General features: G+C 46.1%; 2 non-coding genes across 2 annotated transcripts; both read left to right on the forward strand.

Moving 5' to 3' along the window:
- The first annotated feature begins 17,917 nt into the window (after positions 1 to 17,917).
- Positions 17,918 to 17,990, forward strand: trnav-uac (transfer RNA valine (anticodon UAC)). Its single transcript has one exon. It is a non-coding gene; the product is annotated as a tRNA-Val (tRNA).
- Positions 17,991 to 18,615: 625 nt separating this feature from the next.
- trnav-aac (transfer RNA valine (anticodon AAC)) lies at positions 18,616 to 18,688 on the forward strand. The gene has a single exon. It is a non-coding gene; the product is annotated as a tRNA-Val (tRNA).
- Positions 18,689 to 19,504: the final 816 nt, after the last annotated feature.

The following is a 19,504-nucleotide window of genomic DNA, read 5'->3' on the forward strand; positions in this document are numbered from 1 at the left end:
CTTGAACACGGGATTTTGGAGGAAGACTTGGACACAGGATGTTGGATGAAGACTTGAACACGGGATATTGGAAGAAGACTTGGACACAGGTTATTGGAAGAAGACTTGGACACAAGATGTTGGATGAAGACTTGGACACAAGATATTTTTTATTCTGATGACCTTAGCAATGGGTAGTGTTAATGTCTTCGGACAACAGTATGTCATCCCTGGGGGTTGCTAATACTGATAGGCTCCTATTTGCCAATAGGGTCAGGTGTGAAAGAAGAAAACAAGTCATGGACATGGGATCATCAGGAACAATACGTCCAAGAAGAATATCCTAGGTAACAATAGGTAGTAGTAAAGTCTTCGGACAATTGTTTCCCTGAGGGTTACTAATGCTACTCCTATTGGTCAATAGGTCTGGCAGTGGAAAGGGAGGAGCCTATAAAACAGACTCCTGCTCATTCATTCATTTCAGGGGGACGGAGTGAGTGGGGTTTCAGGTGCGCGTGCCTAATTGGGGTCTCACCTGTACTGTGGTCCCGTTGGGGTCCCACAGGGTGTTTCCTCGTTATTACTGCCACACCTAACCCTAACCCTTGAACACGGGATTTTGGAGGAAGACTTGGACACAGGATGTTGGATGAAGACTTGAACACGGGATATTGGAAGAAGACTTGGACACAGGTTATTGGAAGAAGACTTGGACACAAGATGTTGGATGAAGACTTGGACACAAGATATTTTTTATTCTGATGACCTTAGCAATGGGTAGTGTTAATGTCTTCGGACAACAGTATGTCATCCCTGGGGGTTGCTAATACTGATAGGCTCCTATTTGCCAATAGGGTCAGGTTTGAAAGAAGAAAACAAGTCATGGACATGGGATCATCAGGAACAATACGTCCAAGAAGAATATCCTATGTAACAATAGGTAGTAGTAAAGTCTTCGGACAATTGTTTCCCTGAGGGTTACTAATGCTACTCCTATTGGTCAATAGGTCTGGCAGTGGAAAGGGAGGAGCCTATAAAACAGACTCCTGCTCATTCATTCATTTCAGGGGGACGGAGTGAGTGGGGTTTCAGGTGCGCGTGCCTAATTGGGGTCTCACCTGTACTGTGGTCCCGTTGGGGTCCCACAGGGTGTTTCCTCGTTATTACTGCCACACCTAACTCTGCCGGGGCCTTGGCCCTACTTGCTCCTATTGCCCCCTTTCCATTTCCGCTCTTATTTACTATATTGCCTCAAGAAGATATTTTACAAGGTTTGGTTCACTCTACAATTTTTGTAAGATGGCCTGTGGCCTTACTCTACTATTTTTGGATTTTTCACAAGACTCTGGACAAGATTGAACAAGATTTTTCACAACACTCTGGACTGAAGTAAACAGAATTTCCTCATTCCAGTCTTCTACAGGATTTTTTCACATCATTCTGGACCGGGTCAAACAGATCTTCCTCACTATTCCCTGCTTTTCCTACTCTGTCTCTGCCTTCCACCCCCTGGGATTGATTCCTTTGGGCTGGGCGGGAGAATTCGACTCAAGCCCTGTGGGCAGCAGTGTCATTCGCCCTGTGGGTGTCGACCCTGTATGAGTCACTGATTTAATTTCCCTCTCCTTCTCTTACCTAAACCCAACCCTCCTACTCTCGACCCTAACCCCACCTGCACCCTATCCTAACCCCAACCCTAGGCCCCTGGTGGGTGTCTCTCTCTTTCTTGTCTGAAACCTAACCCTCCTTGCCTTCTCTTCTAACCCTAACCCTCTTTTACTCCCAGCGCAGGTAAGTATTATTGTTGACATTCATGTTGTATTATTGTTGACATTCATGTTGTTTTATTGTTAAGTGACTTTTTATTGGTAAGTATTATTGTTGACATTCATGTTGTTTTATTGTGAAGTGACTTTTTATTGTAAAGACGCTTTGGTTCAAGGCGGCTGTTTAATTAATAAATGTATATGTATTCCGCTTGTATTTTCTTTATTATCCCCAGTTACACCTCAAGACTGCATTAGGATGGACTGTTTTTCTGTGGACCAGACTATTTTTCCAAATTTATATGTTGATTCACCAATTGGACTGGAAACACACACTGGGGATTTGATCAACCCTGGTGGGCCTGCCTATGGGGAGGGTGTCTAGTGTTTCGAAGGCCGAAACGCCCGATGATCCTAGGTATACTACTGATGATGTGTTTCCACAATTTAGATTTACATTTGGATTTATTTCTCACTTTTAATTGACTGACAGACGCTAAGACAGCTGTACTTGTGTTAGCAATGGGTAGTGTTAAAGTCTTCGGACAACAGTATGTCATCCCTGAGGGATGTTAATGCTGATAGGCTCCTACTTGCCAAAAAAGGTTAGGTCTGAAAGAAGAAGACCAGACAGTGACAGAAGACTTGGACACAGGATGTTGGATGAAGACTTGAACACAGGATATTGGAAGAAGACTTGGACACAGGATGTTGGATGAAGACTTGAACACGGGATTTTGGAGGAAGACTTGGACACATGATGTTGGATGAAGACTTGAACACAGGCTATTGGAAGAAGACTTGGACACAGGATGTTGGATGAAGACTTGAACACGGGATATTGGAAGAAGACTTGGACACAGGATGTTGGATGAAGACTTGAACACGGGATTTTGGAGGAAGACTTGGACACAGGATGTTGGATGAAGACTTGAACACGGGATATTGGAAGAAGACTTGGACACAGGTTATTGGAAGAAGACTTGGACACAAGATGTTGGATGAAGACTTGGACACAAGATATTTTTTATTCTGATGACCTTAGCAATGGGTAGTGTTAATGTCTTCGGACAACAGTATGTCATCCCTGGGGGTTGCTAATACTGATAGGCTCCTATTTGCCAATAGGGTCAGGTGTGAAAGAAGAAAACAAGTCATGGACATGGGATCATCAGGAACAATACGTCCAAGAAGAATATCCTAGGTAACAATAGGTAGTAGTAAAGTCTTCGGACAATTGTTTCCCTGAGGGTTACTAATGCTACTCCTATTGGTCAATAGGTCTGGCAGTGGAAAGGGAGGAGCCTATAAAACAGACTCCTGCTCATTCATTCATTTCAGGGGGACGGAGTGAGTGGGGTTTCAGGTGCGCGTGCCTAATTGGGGTCTCACCTGTACTGTGGTCCCGTTGGGGTCCCACAGGGTGTTTCCTCGTTATTACTGCCACACCTAACCCTAACCCTTGAACACGGGATTTTGGAGGAAGACTTGGACACAGGATGTTGGATGAAGACTTGAACACGGGATATTGGAAGAAGACTTGGACACAGGTTATTGGAAGAAGACTTGGACACAAGATGTTGGATGAAGACTTGGACACAAGATATTTTTTATTCTGATGACCTTAGCAATGGGTAGTGTTAATGTCTTCGGACAACAGTATGTCATCCCTGGGGGTTGCTAATACTGATAGGCTCCTATTTGCCAATAGGGTCAGGTTTGAAAGAAGAAAACAAGTCATGGACATGGGATCATCAGGAACAATACGTCCAAGAAGAATATCCTATGTAACAATAGGTAGTAGTAAAGTCTTCGGACAATTGTTTCCCTGAGGGTTACTAATGCTACTCCTATTGGTCAATAGGTCTGGCAGTGGAAAGGGAGGAGCCTATAAAACAGACTCCTGCTCATTCATTCATTTCAGGGGGACGGAGTGAGTGGGGTTTCAGGTGCGCGTGCCTAATTGGGGTCTCACCTGTACTGTGGTCCCGTTGGGGTCCCACAGGGTGTTTCCTCGTTATTACTGCCACACCTAACTCTGCCGGGGCCTTGGCCCTACTTGCTCCTATTGCCCCCTTTCCATTTCCGCTCTTATTTACTATATTGCCTCAAGAAGATATTTTACAAGGTTTGGTTCACTCTACAATTTTTGTAAGATGGCCTGTGGCCTTACTCTACTATTTTTGGATTTTTCACAAGACTCTGGACAAGATTGAACAAGATTTTTCACAACACTCTGGACTGAAGTAAACAGAATTTCCTCATTCCAGTCTTCTACAGGATTTTTTCACATCATTCTGGACCGGGTCAAACAGATCTTCCTCACTATTCCCTGCTTTTCCTACTCTGTCTCTGCCTTCCACCCCCTGGGATTGATTCCTTTGGGCTGGGCGGGAGAATTCGACTCAAGCCCTGTGGGCAGCAGTGTCATTCGCCCTGTGGGTGTCGACCCTGTATGAGTCACTGATTTAATTTCCCTCTCCTTCTCTTACCTAAACCCAACCCTCCTACTCTCGACCCTAACCCCACCTGCACCCTATCCTAACCCCAACCCTAGGCCCCTGGTGGGTGTCTCTCTCTTTCTTGTCTGAAACCTAACCCTCCTTGCCTTCTCTTCTAACCCTAACCCTCTTTTACTCCCAGCGCAGGTAAGTATTATTGTTGACATTCATGTTGTATTATTGTTGACATTCATGTTGTTTTATTGTTAAGTGACTTTTTATTGGTAAGTATTATTGTTGACATTCATGTTGTTTTATTGTGAAGTGACTTTTTATTGTAAAGACGCTTTGGTTCAAGGCGGCTGTTTAATTAATAAATGTATATGTATTCCGCTTGTATTTTCTTTATTATCCCCAGTTACACCTCAAGACTGCATTAGGATGGACTGTTTTTCTGTGGACCAGACTATTTTTCCAAATTTATATGTTGATTCACCAATTGGACTGGAAACACACACTGGGGATTTGATCAACCCTGGTGGGCCTGCCTATGGGGAGGGTGTCTAGTGTTTCGAAGGCCGAAACGCCCGATGATCCTAGGTATACTACTGATGATGTGTTTCCACAATTTAGATTTACATTTGGATTTATTTCTCACTTTTAATTGACTGACAGACGCTAAGACAGCTGTACTTGTGTTAGCAATGGGTAGTGTTAAAGTCTTCGGACAACAGTATGTCATCCCTGAGGGATGTTAATGCTGATAGGCTCCTACTTGCCAAAAAAGGTTAGGTCTGAAAGAAGAAGACCAGACAGTGACAGAAGACTTGGACACAGGATGTTGGATGAAGACTTGAACACAGGATATTGGAAGAAGACTTGGACACAGGATGTTGGATGAAGACTTGAACACGGGATTTTGGAGGAAGACTTGGACACATGATGTTGGATGAAGACTTGAACACAGGCTATTGGAAGAAGACTTGGACACAGGATGTTGGATGAAGACTTGAACACGGGATATTGGAAGAAGACTTGGACACAGGATGTTGGATGAAGACTTGAACACGGGATTTTGGAGGAAGACTTGGACACAGGATGTTGGATGAAGACTTGAACACGGGATATTGGAAGAAGACTTGGACACAGGTTATTGGAAGAAGACTTGGACACAAGATGTTGGATGAAGACTTGGACACAAGATATTTTTTATTCTGATGACCTTAGCAATGGGTAGTGTTAATGTCTTCGGACAACAGTATGTCATCCCTGGGGGTTGCTAATACTGATAGGCTCCTATTTGCCAATAGGGTCAGGTGTGAAAGAAGAAAACAAGTCATGGACATGGGATCATCAGGAACAATACGTCCAAGAAGAATATCCTAGGTAACAATAGGTAGTAGTAAAGTCTTCGGACAATTGTTTCCCTGAGGGTTACTAATGCTACTCCTATTGGTCAATAGGTCTGGCAGTGGAAAGGGAGGAGCCTATAAAACAGACTCCTGCTCATTCATTCATTTCAGGGGGACGGAGTGAGTGGGGTTTCAGGTGCGCGTGCCTAATTGGGGTCTCACCTGTACTGTGGTCCCGTTGGGGTCCCACAGGGTGTTTCCTCGTTATTACTGCCACACCTAACCCTAACCCTTGAACACGGGATTTTGGAGGAAGACTTGGACACAGGATGTTGGATGAAGACTTGAACACGGGATATTGGAAGAAGACTTGGACACAGGTTATTGGAAGAAGACTTGGACACAAGATGTTGGATGAAGACTTGGACACAAGATATTTTTTATTCTGATGACCTTAGCAATGGGTAGTGTTAATGTCTTCGGACAACAGTATGTCATCCCTGGGGGTTGCTAATACTGATAGGCTCCTATTTGCCAATAGGGTCAGGTTTGAAAGAAGAAAACAAGTCATGGACATGGGATCATCAGGAACAATACGTCCAAGAAGAATATCCTATGTAACAATAGGTAGTAGTAAAGTCTTCGGACAATTGTTTCCCTGAGGGTTACTAATGCTACTCCTATTGGTCAATAGGTCTGGCAGTGGAAAGGGAGGAGCCTATAAAACAGACTCCTGCTCATTCATTCATTTCAGGGGGACGGAGTGAGTGGGGTTTCAGGTGCGCGTGCCTAATTGGGGTCTCACCTGTACTGTGGTCCCGTTGGGGTCCCACAGGGTGTTTCCTCGTTATTACTGCCACACCTAACTCTGCCGGGGCCTTGGCCCTACTTGCTCCTATTGCCCCCTTTCCATTTCCGCTCTTATTTACTATATTGCCTCAAGAAGATATTTTACAAGGTTTGGTTCACTCTACAATTTTTGTAAGATGGCCTGTGGCCTTACTCTACTATTTTTGGATTTTTCACAAGACTCTGGACAAGATTGAACAAGATTTTTCACAACACTCTGGACTGAAGTAAACAGAATTTCCTCATTCCAGTCTTCTACAGGATTTTTTCACATCATTCTGGACCGGGTCAAACAGATCTTCCTCACTATTCCCTGCTTTTCCTACTCTGTCTCTGCCTTCCACCCCCTGGGATTGATTCCTTTGGGCTGGGCGGGAGAATTCGACTCAAGCCCTGTGGGCAGCAGTGTCATTCGCCCTGTGGGTGTCGACCCTGTATGAGTCACTGATTTAATTTCCCTCTCCTTCTCTTACCTAAACCCAACCCTCCTACTCTCGACCCTAACCCCACCTGCACCCTATCCTAACCCCAACCCTAGGCCCCTGGTGGGTGTCTCTCTCTTTCTTGTCTGAAACCTAACCCTCCTTGCCTTCTCTTCTAACCCTAACCCTCTTTTACTCCCAGCGCAGGTAAGTATTATTGTTGACATTCATGTTGTATTATTGTTGACATTCATGTTGTTTTATTGTTAAGTGACTTTTTATTGGTAAGTATTATTGTTGACATTCATGTTGTTTTATTGTGAAGTGACTTTTTATTGTAAAGACGCTTTGGTTCAAGGCGGCTGTTTAATTAATAAATGTATATGTATTCCGCTTGTATTTTCTTTATTATCCCCAGTTACACCTCAAGACTGCATTAGGATGGACTGTTTTTCTGTGGACCAGACTATTTTTCCAAATTTATATGTTGATTCACCAATTGGACTGGAAACACACACTGGGGATTTGATCAACCCTGGTGGGCCTGCCTATGGGGAGGGTGTCTAGTGTTTCGAAGGCCGAAACGCCCGATGATCCTAGGTATACTACTGATGATGTGTTTCCACAATTTAGATTTACATTTGGATTTATTTCTCACTTTTAATTGACTGACAGACGCTAAGACAGCTGTACTTGTGTTAGCAATGGGTAGTGTTAAAGTCTTCGGACAACAGTATGTCATCCCTGAGGGATGTTAATGCTGATAGGCTCCTACTTGCCAAAAAAGGTTAGGTCTGAAAGAAGAAGACCAGACAGTGACAGAAGACTTGGACACAGGATGTTGGATGAAGACTTGAACACAGGATATTGGAAGAAGACTTGGACACAGGATGTTGGATGAAGACTTGAACACGGGATTTTGGAGGAAGACTTGGACACATGATGTTGGATGAAGACTTGAACACAGGCTATTGGAAGAAGACTTGGACACAGGATGTTGGATGAAGACTTGAACACGGGATATTGGAAGAAGACTTGGACACAGGATGTTGGATGAAGACTTGAACACGGGATTTTGGAGGAAGACTTGGACACAGGATGTTGGATGAAGACTTGAACACGGGATATTGGAAGAAGACTTGGACACAGGTTATTGGAAGAAGACTTGGACACAAGATGTTGGATGAAGACTTGGACACAAGATATTTTTTATTCTGATGACCTTAGCAATGGGTAGTGTTAATGTCTTCGGACAACAGTATGTCATCCCTGGGGGTTGCTAATACTGATAGGCTCCTATTTGCCAATAGGGTCAGGTGTGAAAGAAGAAAACAAGTCATGGACATGGGATCATCAGGAACAATACGTCCAAGAAGAATATCCTAGGTAACAATAGGTAGTAGTAAAGTCTTCGGACAATTGTTTCCCTGAGGGTTACTAATGCTACTCCTATTGGTCAATAGGTCTGGCAGTGGAAAGGGAGGAGCCTATAAAACAGACTCCTGCTCATTCATTCATTTCAGGGGGACGGAGTGAGTGGGGTTTCAGGTGCGCGTGCCTAATTGGGGTCTCACCTGTACTGTGGTCCCGTTGGGGTCCCACAGGGTGTTTCCTCGTTATTACTGCCACACCTAACCCTAACCCTAACCCTTGAACACGGGATTTTGGAGGAAGACTTGGACACAGGATGTTGGATGAAGACTTGAACACGGGATATTGGAAGAAGACTTGGACACAGGTTATTGGAAGAAGACTTGGACACAAGATGTTGGATGAAGACTTGGACACAAGATATTTTTTATTCTGATGACCTTAGCAATGGGTAGTGTTAATGTCTTCGGACAACAGTATGTCATCCCTGGGGGTTGCTAATACTGATAGGCTCCTATTTGCCAATAGGGTCAGGTTTGAAAGAAGAAAACAAGTCATGGACATGGGATCATCAGGAACAATACGTCCAAGAAGAATATCCTATGTAACAATAGGTAGTAGTAAAGTCTTCGGACAATTGTTTCCCTGAGGGTTACTAATGCTACTCCTATTGGTCAATAGGTCTGGCAGTGGAAAGGGAGGAGCCTATAAAACAGACTCCTGCTCATTCATTCATTTCAGGGGGACGGAGTGAGTGGGGTTTCAGGTGCGCGTGCCTAATTGGGGTCTCACCTGTACTGTGGTCCCGTTGGGGTCCCACAGGGTGTTTCCTCGTTATTACTGCCACACCTAACCCTAACCCTAACCCTCTCCCCTGATGAAGCAGAAATTACTGCGAAACGTCGGGTTTTATCTTTTTATGCACAATTGGTTTTATCTCCTTGAGTTTGGACATTGATAATTTGATTTTAAAGTTTAATAAAGTTACAATTTTAAAATCAGTTTGGGGAGGGCTCTTTTTAGACTCTCTGCAGCAAAGGTTTCCCAGGATTGCTTTTTCTCTTTTTAATATCCATCTACAGGCCCGGGCCTTTTTACCTACACCAGGAACACAAATTTTTACTATTTCCACTGGAATCTTAAACACTGTGTCCTGAGCCTGGAGAGGTGAAGAGGAGGAGACGGACCGGACCTGGGAAACCCACCACCAACGCCCTGGCAGCTGGAAACACCCAAAACTAGGCGGTAAGGGCCCTGTCTGGGCAGCTTTTTAACAAACACCACAGCTGTCCAGATTACCCCACTCTGATTTTTAAATATGTACCCTCGGGGAGGTAGGCCGGCGGTGCGTGCAGTTTAGTTAGCGGTTTTAACAGTGTAGCTAGGCCATCTTTGTTAGGTTTGCCATCACTTCTACATTTACAGAGTCACCCACCATTTAGAACACCACACACCTATAATAGAACACCATACCCTGCCACTCAGACACAACACTATAACATTCATTCACACAATACCTATGCACGCAATAATGCTGCACATAGCCTCCATTCACACATTACTCACCCACAGATCCATCAACCACTTAGAACACCACACACATACAATAGAACACCATATCCTTCCATCCAGACACAATACCGTAACATCCATCCACATAACATCTATGCACACAACACTCACCCACATAACACTCATGTACAACACATTCAACCACGCCACACTCAGACATACAACACCCAGGGCCACAACACTCACACATATCACACTCCAGCACACAACACCCTACCAGACAACACTCAACCCCGTAATCCTCATCCACATCACACTACATCACATAACACTCAATCACACAACACCCAGGCCTACAACACTTATCCACAACGAATGCATCCACCCAATGCGCAGTCACACAATACTCAAACACATAACACCCATGCAGACTCGCACACACACAACACCTACACACACAGCACATACAGCACTCTGCCCACTGGTCAGGCACCGGATGAGGCCACCAGGCAAGCAGCAAAATTATATTTTAAAATAATACAGGCAGTCCACCATGGGGAGATCATGAATGCGGCCATTTTAACAAAGACCCACCCAAGAGGCATGATGAGGCAGGTGGGGAAACTCACTTCTTTTATCAGGCCTTCTTCACCTACTGAACACACCACACTTTTAGTTGCAGACAACACTACATTATGGATGAACAATAACCTGGGCATTTTACAGACACACTACAACACTACCATCCAGACACTCATTCCGACAGCACCCACACTCAACACCACTGCATTGCACATAGCCATGGGGTGGGCACAGAAGAGGTACACACACAGACTCACACAGACAACCATTGCAACAGTAGAGACACTTCTACAACTCCCCTCAGCCACACAGCACGGGCAGTCACACAGGACCACTCCAACACCGCAGTCACCCACTCAACAGCCAGCCACTACACACATAGTCACCCCCACAACAGATCCACTTGTACATCAGCCACTCACTACTACTACCACTACTGCACACACAACCATCCCTGCAGCACACACATTCACCCAACAGCCACGCAAGACATATGCAGACACACTTAAATCACAGACACCTAGCCAACAGTCATCCAGCATCTCCACACATACTATTACAACACAGGCACCTACATCTCAACCACCTATCACACATACAGCCCACCTTCCATCACACCCACTGGTGAACATAACTAAGAACAATGCACCACAGTCACTTCCTCAACGACAACCCAGAACACACACTCCACACACAACACAGTCCTCCCTTCAACAGGTATCTACAATACACACAGCTAGTGACACCACACCACATACACCACAGTCATTCCTTCAGCAGCAAACTACAACACACATAGCTAACAACACTACACTACACACACCACATACAGCCAACAACACTACGCAACACACACCACACATAATCAACAACACTGCATCACACACACACACACCACATGCAGCCAACAACACTACACAGCACACACCACACACAGCCAACAACACTGCATCACCAGCACACACACACACACCACATACAGCCAACAATACTACACAACACATACCACACACAGCCAACAATACTGCATCACCAGCACACACACACACACCACATACAGCCAACAATACTACACAACACACACCACACATAGCCAACAACACTGCATCACACACACACACGCCACATACGCCCAACAACACTACACAACACACACCACACATAGACAACAACACTGCATCACCATCACACACACACACGCCACATACGCCTGACAACACTACACAACACACACCACACACAGCCAACAACACTGCATCACACACGCACACATCACATACAGCCAACAACACCACACTACACACACCTCACACAACCAACAACATTGCATCACACACACACATACCACATTCACCCGACAACACTACACAACACACACAACACACAGCCAATAACACCGCATCACACACACACACACCACATACAGCCAACAACACTACACTACACACACCTCACACAGCCAACAACACGGCATCACCCCTACCATCTCAGCCACCTATCACACACACATTCAGAAACACCTCACCGCACTCACTCCACCAACAGTCACCTGTCTCACACACAGTCAACAACACTGCACCACACTTACTCTCTCCACAGCCACCTATCACACACACAGTCAACAACACTACACCACACTCACCCACTCAATGTTTACTTACAGAACACATAGATACCACCATAACATATACAGTCACTCAACAGCCACCCATTACTACACACACAGACATGGCCCCTACACCTGTAGCCACTCCCACAACACATTTACCCACACAACAGCCACCCATCATACGCACGACTAGTACTACACCACACCCAACAACTCAACAGTCATGCACCACACATTTCATCTTACCTGTAGTCCAATCTCCAACATCACCTGTCCTCCAACCAGTCGCCTTGCCTTCAACTTCACCTGCACACCAGATCACAACTCAGCACCTACCTTTGCCGACCGTCCAGTCCGCCACCTTGCCAGCTCCACCGCCACCTCAGCCACTCACAAACACACCTGCAAAAAAAGAAACAATTAGCACACACATAGGAACACCCACCGAACAACACATCACAGACACTTCTTTTCACAACACACAGATATCACCAGAATTCCCACTCCTTCCCAGAGCCGCCCACACATACAAGTACACACTTAATTTAGGCGCACGCACATCTCAGATTCCCCTTCTGGCCACCACACTTAGGACTCCCCCCACACTAACCACTAAGTCCCTCACTCAATCCCATTTCAAAAAGCACACCTACTCCCCCTCCAACACACAAACACGTACACGGGAAGCTTTCTCCACTGAGACAAGCTTCCCCTCCCCCGTAGGTCACCGCAATTCCCCCTCATCAGCCTCCCCCATCCCTCAGAAACCTGGCCCAAACATCACTGTACACCCATTAACCCCCTCTTTTTTCCCTTCCCCAGGCGCCAGACAGGAGAGTCCCCCAAAAAACAGGCCCTCATTGCAGGCTAAAATGATGAAAGGGCACCTAAAAGGCAAATCACCTTTGGAGAAAGCCTGCTCTGAGCCCTCCCCTTTCCACCCTACCAAGGGGCCTGTGGGGGACTCTCCACGACTTGGCGCCTCCGCACACACACCCTTAGAACCAACACATAGTCCCCAGCCTCCATCACACAGCCAAACCACCTCCTCTCACGCACACACATCATTCAAACCCTCCTACCATATAGCTCGCCCCTCACGCAAGGTGGCGGACTGGACGATCAAGGGCACCAAGTCCCACTTGTTCATTGGGGATTCTAACCTAAACAGAATCCCCTCCTTCCAGAACCCTATGGCACAGGTGGACAGCTACCCTGGGGCCACTTTCTATCATTTTCAAAAGGTTCTAGAAAAAACAGATATACACCCACACACAGAGGTGGTGGTCCTCTCGGTGGGTCTCAACAACAAGGACCACGACCCATACCAGACATCACTGAAACAGTTAGCAAGCATGTACAAGGAAGCCCAGAGCACTTTCCCCAACGCCACCATATATGTCCCCATCATGAACCACTCACCACTTCTCACCCCACAACAGAAACAAAACATTAAGATAATGAACGGATACATCAGCACACATCTACCCACACTCTTTGAAATACCAAAGGACTCATTCCGCACCACTAGGGACACCATTCACTGGACACCGGAAACAGCAACAGCAATTTTCTTACACTGGTGTGCACAGCTAAATTTATAATCACCCCTACCCACAACCCGGACACTTCCAACATCACCACTCATCCATTAACGACACACACACCTACTGCCCCCCCTCTCTCCGTCTCTCAGCCCCCTTATGCACCACTACCACCCAATTCCAACATACTGAATCTATCCAAAACATTTCATCCGTCACAAACACAAATAGTACTGCTGGAGAGAGGCCTCACCTTCGTTCCCCGCCCTACCACTTTTGACCAGGAGGAACTTCAAAGGGACATTCACAAATATCACAGACGACTCAAGATTTTGGACTACTTTGACTTCACAGACAATGACACTCACCTGCCATTTATCAATCCCTCCACCTGGGAGCCCAAACTCTCCCAGGTGGATCACCATATCAGGCACCTTATTAAGACAGACAGAAGGACATTACGGGACCACAACAACACACAGACGGACAGACAAGACAACCTCACGACCACACTCCGAGAATCACTACAAACACTTAAAAACAACACACACATAGTCATCAAACCAGCGGACAAAGGATCCAAGATAGTCATTTTAGATAACCATCAGTACATCTTTGAGGCAAACAGGCAATTAAACAACAACAGACATTACAAGATCATACCGGATAGCATACAACCACAGACACAGGTTAAACTTAGGACTATCATCAAATCACTTTACAGCAGACAATACATTACAGCCAAACAACGGGACTATTTGTACGGACCAGACACACCACGACAGAGACTATTTTATTTACTTCCTAAGATTCATAAAGAACCGGACACCTGGACCATTCCCTTTGAAGTTCCTCCTGGTAGACCCATAGTCTCCGACTGCAACAGCGAATCATATAACATATCGGAATACATTGACCACTACATCAACCCCCTATCCACCCGCCACCCCAGTTACCTCAAAGACACCTACCATTTCCTAGAGAAGCTCAAGCCCATAGCTGTTCCCTCCCACACACACATCTTCACCATTGACATTGACAGCCTGTACACCAACATTAACACCACTATGGGTGTGCAGGCTGTCAAGTCATTATTTCAAAAACACCCAGACCCCAATAGACCGGATCAGGACATTTTACAATTACTCCAAATTAGTTTAGACAGCAATGACTTTTTATTTAACAATAAACACTATCTACAGATATCGGGAACAGCTATGGGCAAAAAGTTCGCACCCGCCTATGCCAACATATACATGGCTGAGTGGGAGAGAGAAGCGCTGTCAAAGTGTCCACTACAACCATCATTTTACTACAGATTTTTAGATGACATCATAGGAGCATGGCCACACGACATCAAACATTTCACGGAATTCATACGCATACTCAACTCACATCACCCGTCAATAACAGTAAAATACATAATTGACCCACAGCAAATTCACTTTTTGGACACCACTGTATATTTTCACCCAATAAATACAACACATAAGACATTACAGACACGGGTATACTTTAAACCTACAGACACACACGCCCTATTACACAAACACAGTTACCATCCCAAACACACATTTAAAGGTATAGTCAAATCACAAATAATCCGGTTTCATAGAATATCTTCTCACAAAGAAGATTTACACATAGCCATCTCAACACTATTTCACGCACTTAGGCACAGGGGATATTCCAAACGGTTTCTGCGCACAATCAAGAACGACACTTTGGCAGCCCTCTCTCCCACTCAGCCCACACATACACCCACCGCACCAAACGAAGGCACATACACAACCAACACACACACGACACACACATCACACATAATCTCTGCACTCCAAACACAAGCATCAGTTCATACACAACCCGCAGCACGGTCCCTCTCCCTCCTTTCCCCATCCCCCCCGAATCCCTCCCCTTACCCTACACCGGGTTCGTATCCTGCATCCTCCCCCAACCCCCCTCCTAGCCCTGAACCTTCCCGGGACCCTGCTGCGGGACCTCATCCAACACCCCGTCACTACCCCATCTTCAATTCCATCCGCCGTCTTAAACCCCAACCCAACCCTCCCTTTAACCCCACTCTGCCCGCCCCAAGAACTACACCCAGTCTGGTCCCTCACCCTAACCCCAACCCCTCGGACCCCACGCCCAACCCCAACCCTCCCTATAACCCCACCCCTCCCTTTAACCCCTCTCTGCCCGCCCCAAGAGCTACACCCAACCTAGTCCCTCATCCTAACCCCAACCCCTCGGACCCCATACCCAACCCCAACCCTCCCTGTAACCCCACCCCTCCCTTTAACCCTAGGCCTAAACCCAACCCTCCCTTTAAAAATCCCTCCGACCCCATACCCAACCCCAACCCTCCCTGTAACCCCACCCCTCCCTTTAACCCTAGGCCCAAACCCAACCCTCCCTTTAAAAGTCCCTTCGACCCTATACCCAACCCCAACCCTCCCTGTAACCCCACCCCTACCTTTAACCCTAGGCCCAAACCCAACCCTCCCTTTAAAAGTCCCTTCAACCCGCCCTTTAACCCCACCCTGCCTTCCCATTCCCACCCTACCTTTAATCCCCTTCCTTGTAACCCCACCCCCCCCTTTAACCCTAGGCCCAAACCCAACCCTCCCTTTAAAGGTCCCTTCAACCCGCCCTCTAACCCCGCCCTGCCTTCCTATTCCCACCCTACCTTTAATACCCTTCCTAGTTCCCCACTGGGTGTTGACCCACCCTTTAATCCCACCACCCTTCCCAACCCGCCCTTTAATTCCACCCTGCTTTCCCGTCCCCACCCTACCTCTAATACCCTTCCTAATTCCCCACTGGTTGTTTACCCGCCCTTTAACCCCACCATCCTTCCCGATCCTGATTTTAACAACACTCAGGATTCTGCTTTCACCCCCCCGGCCCCACCACCCACAACCAACACCGGCACACCGTTCACCTCAGACACCGTCACAGACCCGTTGATAATCATTCCCCTAGTCACCACATTTTCACATAAAACTCGACCCCTACAACATGCATTCAAACACAACTTCACCACGGCCCAACGCACATACCCCGCACTCAAACCCTACAAGATCATTTCAGCATACAGGAAAAATAAAAGCTTAAAGGACATACTCATACACACCAAATTCAGCACCATGCCCTCTCCAGTGGCCAAACCTCATACACTTCATTACAAATACAGAAAATTTATTACAAACCCTCACAGTCACACATCAGCTCCAGTCCCGGACAACCTCACCCTACAAACCTCCAATGCAGTATACATCATCACCTGCACCCTCTGTCACAAACACTACATAGGAGAAACCGGTTCATCAATAGACACTAGGCTCAAACAACACCTATACAACATCTCACGGGCACACCTACAAACCACACTTGTCACACACTTCCAGGAGCACCCCGTCACTCACCTCATCATATCTGGTGTGGAGTCGGGGTCCGGGTGGTCCAGTGGACAGCGGAAACACGCCGAAAGAAAATGGATCACACAGTTAAACACAATTACACCCCTGGGATTGAATGAAAAAACATAACACTCTCCATCTCATACAAGACCTGCTTCACTCACCGAATAACTTACACCTTCAATAACACTCACCTTGATCAGCACTATCCACTCATCCATCGCCACACAGCACCTGCAAAAGAACAAACACATTACTTCACAACACTTTGGAACATATACATGTACACACTCATACATACACCACCTAAAACAGTATAATACACACACACATAACTTACCTGGCTATGTATCCATACACACGCACACACTTACATACTGGCACATAGATCTACACACTAAAGAACAAATTCAACAACACCTACCTTGGTCCTCCGTCCTCAGCACAATCTACTCAGTCACCACCACACAGCACCTGTAAAAGAAAACACGCACATTATTTCACAACACTTGTTTTTGTATTTCTGCTTTCCTTCCTTTCTTTTGGTATATACAATTTTTATTTTTTATATATTTTTTTATTTTTTATAACACAGGAATGATAGGCCCGTGCTCCTTAAGACCGTCCAGTTTTTCTTTTAACCCTACCCTAACCCAAACCTAACCCTAACCCTTCCCTAACCCTTGTTACTTCTAAGACCTTTAGACCAATCGTTCGCCATCCTGGTCCCACCTGCCCTGCCCTGCATGTTTTAAATGTTTCCCTCTTCCAACATACCTGATTCAAATGAAGGGGTCGTTATCTGTCTTTGCTGAGTTTGATAACGACTCATTAGTTTAAACCAGGTGTGTTAGAAGAGGGAAACATCTAAAGCATGCTGGCCTGAGGACAAGGGTTGAGAACCACTGCCTTAGACCATCTCAGTGCTTGCTGACTTGTCGATGAACCATATCAACTAGTTCATGAGCCAAAATGCCCATTTGACATTGTAAAGGTGTGTCCTTGTTCTGTTTCCTTGTTACTGTGTGTTTGTGAGTGCACTGGGTTTCTGTCTTTCGTGAGTTGGCAGTTTCCGTAGTGTAGTGGTTATCACGTTCGCTTTACACGCGAAAGGTCCCCGGTTCGAGACCGGGCGGAAACTTCTGCTTCTCTCCTCAGTTTTCATCCAATTGCGATCCCCTCCAAAGTAGTTTGTGTCCCATGTCGTCCCAATGTCCCAAGAAGTCCCATGATTCATTGGAGTTGACATGTCGTTCTTTGAAATGGGAAGTCAGCTACCCTTGTGCCACTTGTGTGGATTCGCCTTTAAGCCATTCCGTTGTTTCTAACAGTGATTAGAATCCCGTTCGTAAACATTACAATGCATGTCATGGGCCAAGGACCCTTGTTACTTCTAAGACCTTTAGACCAGTCGTTCGCCATCCTGGTCCCACCTGCCCTGCCCTGCCCTGCATGTTTTAAATGTTTCCCTCTTCCAACATACCTGATTCAAATGAAGGGGTCGTTATCTGTCTTTGCTGAGTTTGATAACGACTCATTAGTTTAAACCAGGTGTGTTAGAAGAGGGAAACATCTCACGCATGCTGGCCTGAGGACAAGGGTTAAGAACCACTGCCTTAGACCATCTCAGTGCTTGCTGACTTGTTGATGAACCATATCAACTAGTTCAATAGCCAAAATGCACATTTGACATTGTAAAGGTGTGTCCTCGTTTTGTGTGTGCGTGTGTGTGTGCGGACTGAGTTTCTGTTGCTGGCCTATAAGAAGTTTCCGTAGTGTAGTGGTTATCACGTTCGCCTAACACGCGAAAGGTCCCCGGTTCGAGACCGGGCGGAAACATGTTTCCTTTTATCAGCTTGCGATCATCTCGTAAATACTTGATGCATTATCGACAGTCATGAGTTCATTGGAGTTGGTTTGTCGTTCTTTGAAGCGGTAAGTTAGCTGCCCTGGTGCCACATGTTTGGTCGTTTCGCTGGCTTCTGTAGAGCTTGGCAAGGGTCCAATCAGGTCAAAAACATGCAGGGCAGGGAGGCCTGAGGTCCAGGATTGGGAAAGGTTGCTTTAGACAATCTCCTTTGTTGCTAGCTTGCTGAAACAGGGTATCAACTAGTTCATGAGCCGAAATGCCCATGTTACGTTATAAATGTGTGTCCTTGTTCTGTTTCCTTGTTACTGTGTGTTTGTGTGTGCACTGGGTTTCTGTCTTTCGGGAGTTGGCAGTTTCCGTAGTTTAGTGGCTATCACGTTCGCTTTACATGCCAAAGGTCCCCGGTTCGAAACCGGGCGGAAACTTCTGCTTCTTTCCTCAGTTTTCATCCAATTGCGATCCTCTCCAAAGTACCTTGTGCCCCATGTTGTCCCAATGTCCCAAGAAGTCCCATGATTCATTGGAGTTGACATGTCGTTCTTTGAAGTCAGCTACCCTTGTGCCACTTGTGCGGATTCGCCTTTAAGCCATTCCGTTGTTTCTAACAGTGATTAGAATCCCGTTCGGAAAACATTACAATGCATGTCATGGGCCGAGGACCTTTGTTTCTTCTAAGATCTTTAGACCAGTCGTTCGCCATCCTGGTCCCACCTGCCCTGCCCCTGCATGTTTTAAATGTTTCCCTCTTCCAACATACCTGATTCAAATGAAGGGGTCGTTATCTG

Source organism: Osmerus eperlanus, chromosome 1 (genome assembly GCF_963692335.1).
Source record: "Osmerus eperlanus chromosome 1, fOsmEpe2.1, whole genome shotgun sequence".
NCBI classification, from domain to species: Eukaryota; Metazoa; Chordata; class Actinopteri; order Osmeriformes; family Osmeridae; genus Osmerus; species Osmerus eperlanus.